At 39.3% G+C, this 10,308-nt stretch overlaps 1 protein-coding gene across 1 annotated transcript in view; it reads right to left on the bottom strand.

Moving 5' to 3' along the window:
• Positions 1–10,308, bottom strand: part of HMGB1 (high mobility group box 1) — a 20,594-nt gene that overhangs the window by 5,209 nt on the left and 5,077 nt on the right. The gene's annotated exons all lie outside the window — the stretch shown is intronic.

Here is a 10,308-nt window from a genome sequence, read left to right as displayed (position 1 = left end):
TCAGACAGAATCTTGTTCTGTTGCCCAGGCTGGAGTGCAGTGGCTTGATCTCAGCTCACTGCAGCCTCTGCCTCCTAGGTTCAAGCAGTTCTCCTGCCTCAGCCTCCCGAGTAGCTGGGATCACAGGCATCCACCACCACGCACTGCTAATTTTTAGTATTTTTATTAGAGACAGGGTTTCACCATGTTGGCCAGGCTGGTCTCAGACACCTGGCCTCAAGTGATCTGCCTGCCTCGGCCTCCCAAAGTGCTGGGATTACAGGCGTGAGTCACCGTGCCCAGCCAAAGTCAACATTTTGATTTTTTAGTAGAGACCAGAGAGGTGGATGAGCCATCTCGCCTGGCCTGGGTCAGTTGATTCTTAAGTAGAGTTATTTAAAAACCTTTAGGACCTTAACAGTTTTTTAAAAAACTCCCAAGTTTTATTTATTTATTTATTTATTTATTTATTCATTCGTTCGTTCGTTCATTCATTCATTCATTCATTTTTGAGACAGAGTTCGCCCAGGCTGGAGTGTAGTGGTGTAATCTTGGCTCACTGCAACCTCCGCCTGCCATGTTCAAGCGATTCTCCTGCATCAGCCTCCCGAGTAGCTGGGACTACAGGCACCCACCACCGTGCCCGGCTAATTTTTATATTTTTAGTAGAGACGGGGTTTCACCGTGTTAGCCAGGATGGTCTCGATCTCCCGACCTCGTGATCCGCCCCTCTCGGCCTCCCAAAGTGCTGGGATTACAGGCTTGAGCCACCGCACCTGGCCCGGTCTCGATCTCTTGATCTCATGATCTGTCTGCCTCGGCTTCCCCAAGTGCTAGGATTACAGGTGTGAGCCACCATGCCTGGCCAAAATCAATATTATTTCTAATGGTACATTGTAATTATCTATAGAAGCTCAATATATATAAATTCAGACATGAAAGTTTGCAATGCTGCCTTCTAAAAGTTAAGTTCTTAAAAGAAACATGAGGCCAGGCACGGTGGCTCACGCCCATAATCCCAGCACTCTGGGAGGCTGAGGCGGACGGATCACTTGAAGTCAGGAGGTTGAGACCAGCCTGGCCAAGACGGTGAAACCCCATCTCTACTAAAAGATACAAAAATTAGCCGGGAGTGGTGGCAGGTGCCTGTAATCCCAGCTAATCAGGAGACTGAGACAGGAGAATCGCTTGAACCTAAGTGCAGTGAGCTGAGATTGTCCCACTGCTCTCCAGCCTGGGCAACAGAGCGGGACTCCATCTTAAAAAAAAAAAACAAAAGACAAAAAAACGTGAAATTTACACTACTTTTCAGTGACCTGTGTAGGGTAAAATCCAATACTCATCAATGTGTGAAAAAGATTCCTATGGGGTTGTCTAGAGGATAAATTATATATAATTAATTCAGTTTCATGTTGGCCTACTGGCCACTGTTAAATGAAACGTGTATGCCTTGACATTCTTTCAAGGCATACACGTTTCATTTACGTCTTGGTTTTAAAACAGTATGTGAAAATGTTGTTATTTAATCTTATTTAAAGAAAAAAATCTGATACAGGTACTAATTAGTAAGCTTTGGAGATTATGTAGGTGTTTACAAGGTACAGTGACGCAATGAAGTGAAAAGCAAAACTCTAATGCTCTTGCAAAATTTTCAAAGTTTTTCTACCCACTCCAATTGATCTAGGCATTCACTTTTTGCAGTTCTGCAATTACCTGAATATAAAAGCACTTTCTGTTAATCTCCAACCTGAAAAGTAGTAAGGTAACAGAAGTATAAAGGGGAATGGACATTTCAATCCAATGGTTTTCCAGGTTTTTCAGGCTTTTTATCTGCTTGCTTTTGAAGGTTTACTCCTTTCACAATTCCCCCCACTGTTGTAGGCTCGAACCTTTATAAAATCTTAGAAACCATGACCCTATTTTGTATCCCTTATATGTAAAATTGTCTGAATAGCCTTTTAAAAAGTTGTTACATCTGGGTGAAAACTTTCTAAAGGTGGCTTGGTAAAATTCACCAAATTTGGCTCATCTTTTGATTCAGTGATTTCACTTTGAGGAATATATTTATAGCCTAATGAAATAATTATGGGCAAAGGTGTGAGCATAAAGAAAGGTAGTCATGTTAACCTTATATGTAACAGTAAAAAATTATAAACTAAATGTCTAATAATATGGAATTGATTTAATAATTTATGGTATTTTACATTCAGGCACTAAAAATAATGCCCAGCAGAATATGAATATATGATGACATAGACTTTTTTAATATTTATATTTATTTATTTATTTATTTTGAGATGGAGTTTTGCTCTTGTCGTCTAGACTAGAGTGCAATGGTGCGATCTAGGCTCACTGCAACCTCCGACTCCTGGATCCAAGCATTTCTCCTGCCTCAGGCTACCAAGTAGCTTACAGGCGCCCACTACCATGCCCAGTTTATTTTTGTATTTTAGTAGAGACAGGGTTTCACCATGTTGGCCAGGCTGGTCTCGAACTCCTGACCTCAGGTGATCCACCCACCTCGGCCTCCCAAAGCGGTGGGATTACAGGCATGAGCCACTGCGTCTGGCCGACTTTTTTTATTTTTTTAAAGACAGAGTCTTGCTGTGTTGCCCAGGCTGAAGTGTAGTGGCACCATCTCAGTTCACTGGGTCAACTCCTGTTCACCTCCTGGGTTCAAGCGATTCTTGTGCTTCAGTCACCCGAGTAGCTGGGACTATAGGTGCATGCTACCATACCCAGCTAATTTTTGTATTTATAGTAAAGACAAGATTTCACCATGTTGGCCAGGCTGGTCTCAAACTCCTGGCCTGAAGTGATGCCACCTGCCTTGGCCTCCCAAAGTACTAGGATTACAGGTGTGCACCACTGTGCCCAGCTGACATAGACTTTTGTTCAAGATAGACTGTGAAGTAGAAAAAGTAGCTTACAAATGCAATATTTGTAAATTATTACCATTTTTAAAAACATATATATATATGTATGTATATGTATATGCACACAACACTACAAAAAGACAACTCAATTTAAATATGGGTGAAGAACTTGAATTAGTTCTCCAAAGAATACAAATGGCCAATAAACACATGAAAAGACACTCAGTATCATCAGTCATTAGGGAGACACAAATCAAAACCACAGTGAGATTCCACTTCACACCTACTAAGATGGCTATAATTTTAAAAAATAGAAAATAGGAAGTGCCGGCAAGGTTGTAGAGAAATTGAAACCCTCATACATCATTGGTGGGAATGTGAAGCGGTGCAGCTGTGGAGAACAGTTTGGCAGTTCCTCAAAAATTTAGACATAAAATTACTATATGACCCGGCAATTCCACTCCTAGATATATACTCAAAGAATTGAAAATAAGAACTCAAACAAATACATGTACCCGCATGTTCATAGCAGCACTATTCACAATAACCACAAGGTAGAAACAGCCTAAGACCTTATCACTGGATGAGTGAATAAGGAATTATGGTATATACACACAATAGAATATCATTCAACCTTAAAAAGGAATGAATGGGCCAGGAGCGGTGGCTCAGGCCTATAATCCCAGCACTTTGGGAGGCTGAGGCGGGCGGATCACCTCAGGTCAGGAGTTCAAGACCAGCCTGGCCAACATGGAGAAACCCTGTCTCTATTAAAAATACAGAAAATTAGCTGGGCATGGTGGTGGGTGCCTGTAATCCCAGCTACTCAGGAGGCTTGAGACAGGAGAATCGCTTGAACCTGGGAGGCGGAGGTTGCAGTGAGCCGAGATTGCACCCCTGCACTCCAGCTTGTGTGACAAGAGTGAAACTGTCTGCAAAAAACAAAAAACAAAACAACAAAAAAGGAATGAATGGCTAGGTGTGGAGGCTCACACCTGTAATCCCAGCACTTTGGGAGGCTGAAGCAGAAGGATGGCTTGAGGGGAGGAGTTTGAGACCAGCCTGGGCAACATGGAAAGACCTCATCTTTACCAAAAATTTAAAAATTAGTCACACATGGTGGCATGCACTTGTAGTCCGAGCTACTGGGGAAGCTGAGGTAGGAGGATCATTTGAGCCCAGGAGTTCAAGGCTGCAGTGAACTCTGATTGTGCCACTGTACTCCAACCTGGGTGACACAGTGAGAATCTGTTTACAAAAGAAAAAAAAGATTGAAGTACTGATACATGATAAATGTGAATGAACTGTGAAAATATTACATGAAGTAAAAGAAGCCAGACACAAAATGTCACATATTGTATGACTCCATTTACATGAAATATCTAGAATAGATAAATCCAGAGACAATGTAGATTGGTGGTTGCCAAGGGCCAGTGGAGAAGAAAATAATGGGTACAGGGATGCCTTTTTGGGTGATGAAATCATATTGGAACTGGATAGAGGTGATGGTCGCAGAACATTTTGAATGTACTAAATGCCACTGAACTGTTCACTTTAAAAGGTTAATTTTGTTATATGAATCTCACCTCAATTTTTTAAATCTATCTCTATATATCTATATGTATATATATTACATGTTATATATAGAAACTGGCCTTAGGGCACATAATATGGTAATAGTCTTGCTGACTGGTAGAATTATAGATTTTTGTTTTCTTATTTATTTTGTTTCAATAATATAAGTTTCATTCATAATAAGGGCAACCGATTTTTCAAAAGTTATAGTCACGTGTAGCATATTGCTTCTTGCTTCTAATTCCGGAAGATCAGGCTACCATCCTAAGCAGCATCTATTATTTCAGTGATTACCAGCCCTTTGGAATCAGATGGCCTACAACTTTCTACATGACTGGGAACATTTTTGTTTGGTTTGGTTTGACTCAGTTCAGAAATGTTGTAAGTAAATCAAAGGAGAAAGCCAGAGAAGAACCTCAGTGATGGCAGAATGTACTGGATATCCCCGCATAGCAAAAATTGTAGCCATAGCAGGAGAACCCAGGCCTGGAAGTGAGGGGCAATGAGGAAGCTTTCCAGCCTCTTTGTTGCTGTCCTTAAGGGAAGGGGAAAGAGCTCACATCTTTTTTGCACCTACTGTGAGCCTGGCACTGCTAGAGTGTTTTGATACTGCCATTTGTCCTTGAGCAAGCCTCCGAATCCCTACGGGCCTCTGTCCACTACTCTGTAAAAATGCACAGATTAGACTACAGTAGCCCTTAGAGCCCCTTTGCCTCTAATGTGCTAGGACCCTACACTAGTGCTATGCCTTATTCTGTCCCTCCCTGAAAAGAGGCTCTCTGGTCAGCCTCTCTGCTTCTGAGCCTAAGTGTGCCTAGCCCCATTCCCTGTGTCCAAGCCCCAGCCAGGCTGATTCCAGATGGCAGAGCGAGGCCTGGGGAAGTGGGGCTTGGGGTGTAGGGGTGAGGAAGCTGCAATATCTTTGCTCTGAGTAGCCTTTTTACTCTTCATCTCTTCCAGGGATTACAGTGGCATCTGAGGCTGTGGCAACTGAGCATCTTGTTTTTCTTTATCTTTAGGAGCACTCTCTCACACTCAACAGATCCTGATTTTATTTTAGGGCTTTTTATTCTCTTACTTGGTTATGTTCAGATCACTTTATAAAATAAGCTCTGATTGAAACCCAATAAACAAAACTAGGGTACAGTCAACACTTGTGAAGAGGAGGAAAAAAACCCAGAAAGCAAAAGCTAACAAACAAAGTATGGTAAAGCCTCTATTGAGAAATTCTATGTAATTCTAAGGACCTAAGCTTAATTTCACTTTAAGCATATAAATACAATTTCGTTTATAAGCACATTCAGAGTATGTCCTTTGCCATAAAGTATCATCTCCAGCAAGGAACTGGTGAACTTTATTCCATTTAAGGCAAATCCTCAGAATCCCTTCTGCCTTTCCAAATACCTGTCTCCCAATGGCTAGTATGCAGGCCACACATTTTGCCTTTCGCTACACCTTATTTCTGAACGACTTGCTTTTCCAAAACTGTTGGCTGCAGCTTCTGTAAGATTGATATACAATCTTTGATAGAAAAGACCCTCCCCAGAATAAAACAAACCAAAAAACTACCACATACTTCCATTTAGGAAAGAGTATATCAAAATGGGAAAGAACCTCCTCATTTTCACACAGTGGATTACTTATTTAGTTACTGCAGTAACTTGAGAGAAATAGTTTAGCAGTTTAGGCCGGGCACTGTGGCTCACGCTTCTAATCTCAGCAACAGGGCGGAGGGAGGGAGGGAGGGAGGATAGTTTGAGGCCGGGAGTTTGAGAAATAGTTTAGCAGTTTAGGCCGGGCACTGTGGCTCACGCTTCTAATCTCAGCAACAGGGCGGAGGGAGGGAGGGAGGGAGGATAGTTTGAGGCCGGGAGTTTGAGAAATAGTTTAGCAGTTTAAATAAAGCAGTGGCTTGTCCTAAGAGTCTTTCAGTTGACTCTGCCTGTGTTTCTTATTCTGGTCAGGTAGCTCTGGACAAATGACAGTATTTCAGTATTTTAATTTCTCATTTTTAAAAATTGAGTCATAGAGCCAAAGAAAAACCAGTAAAAATCTTGATTAATTGCAAAATCATTGTTTCACAGCATAAATACAGCTTTTGTGGGCAGGGGGGGGCAATTTATCAACATCTTCCAAAATGTTAAATGCAAATGTCTTTTGACTCAGCAGTTCTACTTTTGAGGTATCTGAAGACCCACACATGCCTGAGAGAAATGGACAGATGTTCAGTGCAGTACTGTTAAACAGCGAAAAATAGGAAACAATCTCAATGTCCATCAGTAAGGGAATGAGAAAAAGTATTACGGATCATATACAAGTGAGATCGAAAAAAGAAAAAATATATATTACAGAGCACCGTACTGTGGAATGTCATGTGACTGAATTATGTGACTAAAGAGAACAATCAACATGAGTACATAATTTACAGGGATCTCTCTAATCCCTTTTCCACTTTTTAAAATGGTATTTAGTATATTCACAAAATTATGTATTTTTAGTAGACAAGGTCTCACTATGTTGCCCAGGCTAGTGTCAAACTCCTGGCCTCAAGTGATCCTCCCACCTCGGCCTCCCAAAGTGCTGGGATTTTAAGTGTGAGCCACTGTGCCTGGCTTTCCACTGATTTTTCTATTTGTGGATTCGAGTTTGCATACCCTTGCCCACCATTGCTCATGCTCACTTACAGGTTTATTCATATTACTGCAGATTTTATTCCTACTTCCTTTTCAGTGGATGCCCAATAAATTTAACTAAACTAGGCACAGTGCTGTGTCCCTGTAATCCCAGCTACTTGAGAAGCTGAGGCGGGAGGATTATTTGAGCAGATTCGGAGACCCACCTGGACAACATAGAAATTCTATGTAATCTCTCATGTCAAAATAAGTAAAAATTCAACTAATTAGAAGGTCCAAACCAATCGACATGCCTAAAGTTATCTAGCATTTCTTCCTGGTAGAGATTATCTGTCTTAAGACTGAAACCCCCTGGAAGACGAGCATTACATATTCTGGAGTGTGGCATATTAGTTTTTGTCATTCCATGTCGTATGGCATTTCCTTCATGATGTATTGTGAAACAAGCAATTCTAGAACAGAGCAACATTTTGCCTCATTAATCTGGGAGCAACGTGGCGCAGACCCAGGGAATTTCCCAAGTTATGGCAAGTGTTAGCACTGCCTTGGTATTAAAAGAGGACAAGAAAACGAACCACCTTCCATCTTTTGCTGGATAGCCAGATGAAATCACTTTCTGGCTTTAATCTAGTTTTAATAGGCATTTCAAGGGCCATTTGAAAGTGACACAAAGCACAAATATGAAAAAGAAATTCAAATATCACACTCTCTAATAAAATAGCCTTAAGCTGTGTACAGTGTGTGCAAATTTGCAGATACCTTACCACCATATTCAAGTGTCTTACTGGTACTGAAAGCTATCAGACCCTTTCAGGAGGCGTGTTGTACCAAGCAGACTTTCATCAAGAACCCTTTCAGGAGGCATATTGTACCAAGCAGAACTAAATGTGAACTTTCATCAAGGACTATGTGATGTCAAGCAAGGTAGTACCCATGTACTTCATTCAAAAACCACTGTTGTCTCTCCTGTGGTTTTCAACAGTTAAATCCTACAATGTCTGAGCAATGGTTACAATTCCTTAGGTAGTAAGGGAAATACCTGTTGAATGGCAGTTTTTGTGTTACATGGGCGCTTTCCCTATCTTTATCATTTAACCATTACTCCTGGGGTACACAGGACACACAAATTTCATTTTTCAGATTTCACTTTAAGAAAATTATTAATAAATACAGCAAACATTAACAACACTGTGATGGGACGATCATCAGAACTAATGATAACTAATCAGCAATAGCTCTCAACCTTTGCACAGCAAAGTTAGGAAATTTGACTCGTTAATCAATATGCCATATGCCTCTTTAAAATGCAAAAAAACTAAGATTTATACATCTTAGTTCATTAGTTTTAAAAAGCATCTTCATTTTAAAAGTTGGCCCAATTAATTATAGATTGTTTAGTCTTTTCTTAATGTCAACAAAGTCTTTAAACCCCACAGCACTGTAACTATCTTGGCATTAAAATAGTTTCTATACACGTTCTAAAAAAAGTCATCTTCAGTTACAGGGTTTTACACTTAATTATCCAAATTGCCTCCTATTTCCATTTACTTGAGTTTTAGACATCCAACTTCCAGGGGATACTGTTGGAACACCAAACCAAAGTACACTAATCTTCAGACTGAAGAGGGTTTGTGTCCATTTTCTTAAGATCTGTGGTCAAGAATAAACCCTAAAAAACTGTTCCCATTCTCAACATCTTAAAAAAATGGTAGTTGTCATGACATACCTACTAAAGTTACAAAGTCTCCTTGAGCCAGAATTCATTTTAAACCGATCAGGATTACTAATGTTGACAATGGTTATTTCTATACAGTAGAAACTTCCATTTAAATCAGATTGAGTCATTTGTTCCTCTTAACAAAAAATCTGATGTTGACACAATTGCAGCCTATCACTAACCCTGCTTTTCACTTGCATGTATCTTTTTAAAAATCTTGTTTAAATCATTCTGAAAGTAAAACTAGTTTTTCCTCATTTATATATAGCACCGAGTACTTGCAATGTTTGACAAAACCCTTTTATCAGCCCATTAACCTATTTATAAGCATAAAGTGAGTATTTTTAAAGGGAAACTTTGCCATCCCTTATACTTATTTAAAAGGTACTAAGAGGTATTATTAGAAACAAGATTTAAAAATATGTAACAAAATCTTAAATTCTTAAGTGAAAGCCATTTAACTAATATTTAAAACCTCTGCAATTATTAGTTTATTAGTATCATCCAGGACTCAGATGTTCAGTATTCCTCCTGAAATTACATAAACAAATGCAAATGGAAAGAATCCAAGTCAAAATTATATAACAAAACAGCACTCCATCACAAAAGCGTGTAAAATTACAAGAACGCTATTTTAAAATACTGGCACTTTAAGAAAACGATAATCTCAAAAACCACAAAATTGCCAAATTGTTCCCTAAACTGCTAAGCAGATAATGACTAATGAGTTTGTTTTGTAAAGAAAAATCATTCAAATAAATTGAATAATTCATACTGAGATGCAAAGCTTAAGTGTCTTCTTTCCTCCTATCTACTTGGATTTATAAAGGGGCAAACCATAATATAGGAAAATATACCCTATTTTGAATGTGGCATCTTCATCTTAAAAGCTGGCCCAATTAATTAAAAATACTTGTAATGGAAAGTCTCGTTTCCTGAGCAGTCCATATTGAGACAAATGGGAAAAGACATCTATAGCCAGCATTTTCGTAGTCTTCACTGAGACTAATGTCAACAAAAAATTTAATATGGCAGTCTTGTATTTTAAGCTCACGCTTTTGGGGATGCATTCTCAGGTCTTCTTTAATGTGGGAACTGCAAAATATAACTGCCATTACATGGTAATGGGAGTTAAAGAATAGAGTCCTCATGTAAAGGTTAGAACATACTTTTCTATTAGTCCTTCAAGGACAGACTTTCAAAATGTTTGATTCTAATAATCCCATGCTTTAGTAGACTGATTACTCTTCAGTTTGTAAATGTAAGTGGGCTATGTGAAATTTCTTAACTGATCAAGATTTTTGATTTTCAGTTATGGATGAAAACTATCTCAACTTAACTTTACCCCCATTATGGTATGCAGGGTGTGTAGACAAAAGCTTTTTATTAGCTAACTATATGAAAGGATAAACACTGTAATAATTCATGTGATTCAAAATGGGCAAAAGCAAAAGACTAGCTTCCCCTCAAGAAGAAAAATTTCAGACCTATGAAAAGGACAACAATACTAATAAAAAAAATTGTATTT

The sequence above is a fragment of the Colobus angolensis genome, unplaced genomic scaffold (genome assembly GCF_000951035.1).
Source record: "Colobus angolensis palliatus isolate OR3802 unplaced genomic scaffold, Cang.pa_1.0 Scaffold255, whole genome shotgun sequence".
NCBI lineage: Eukaryota > Metazoa > Chordata > Mammalia > Primates > Cercopithecidae > Colobus > Colobus angolensis.
The sequence above is the reverse complement of the archived record's forward strand: the minus strand, read 5'-3'. Positions and strand labels throughout refer to the sequence as shown.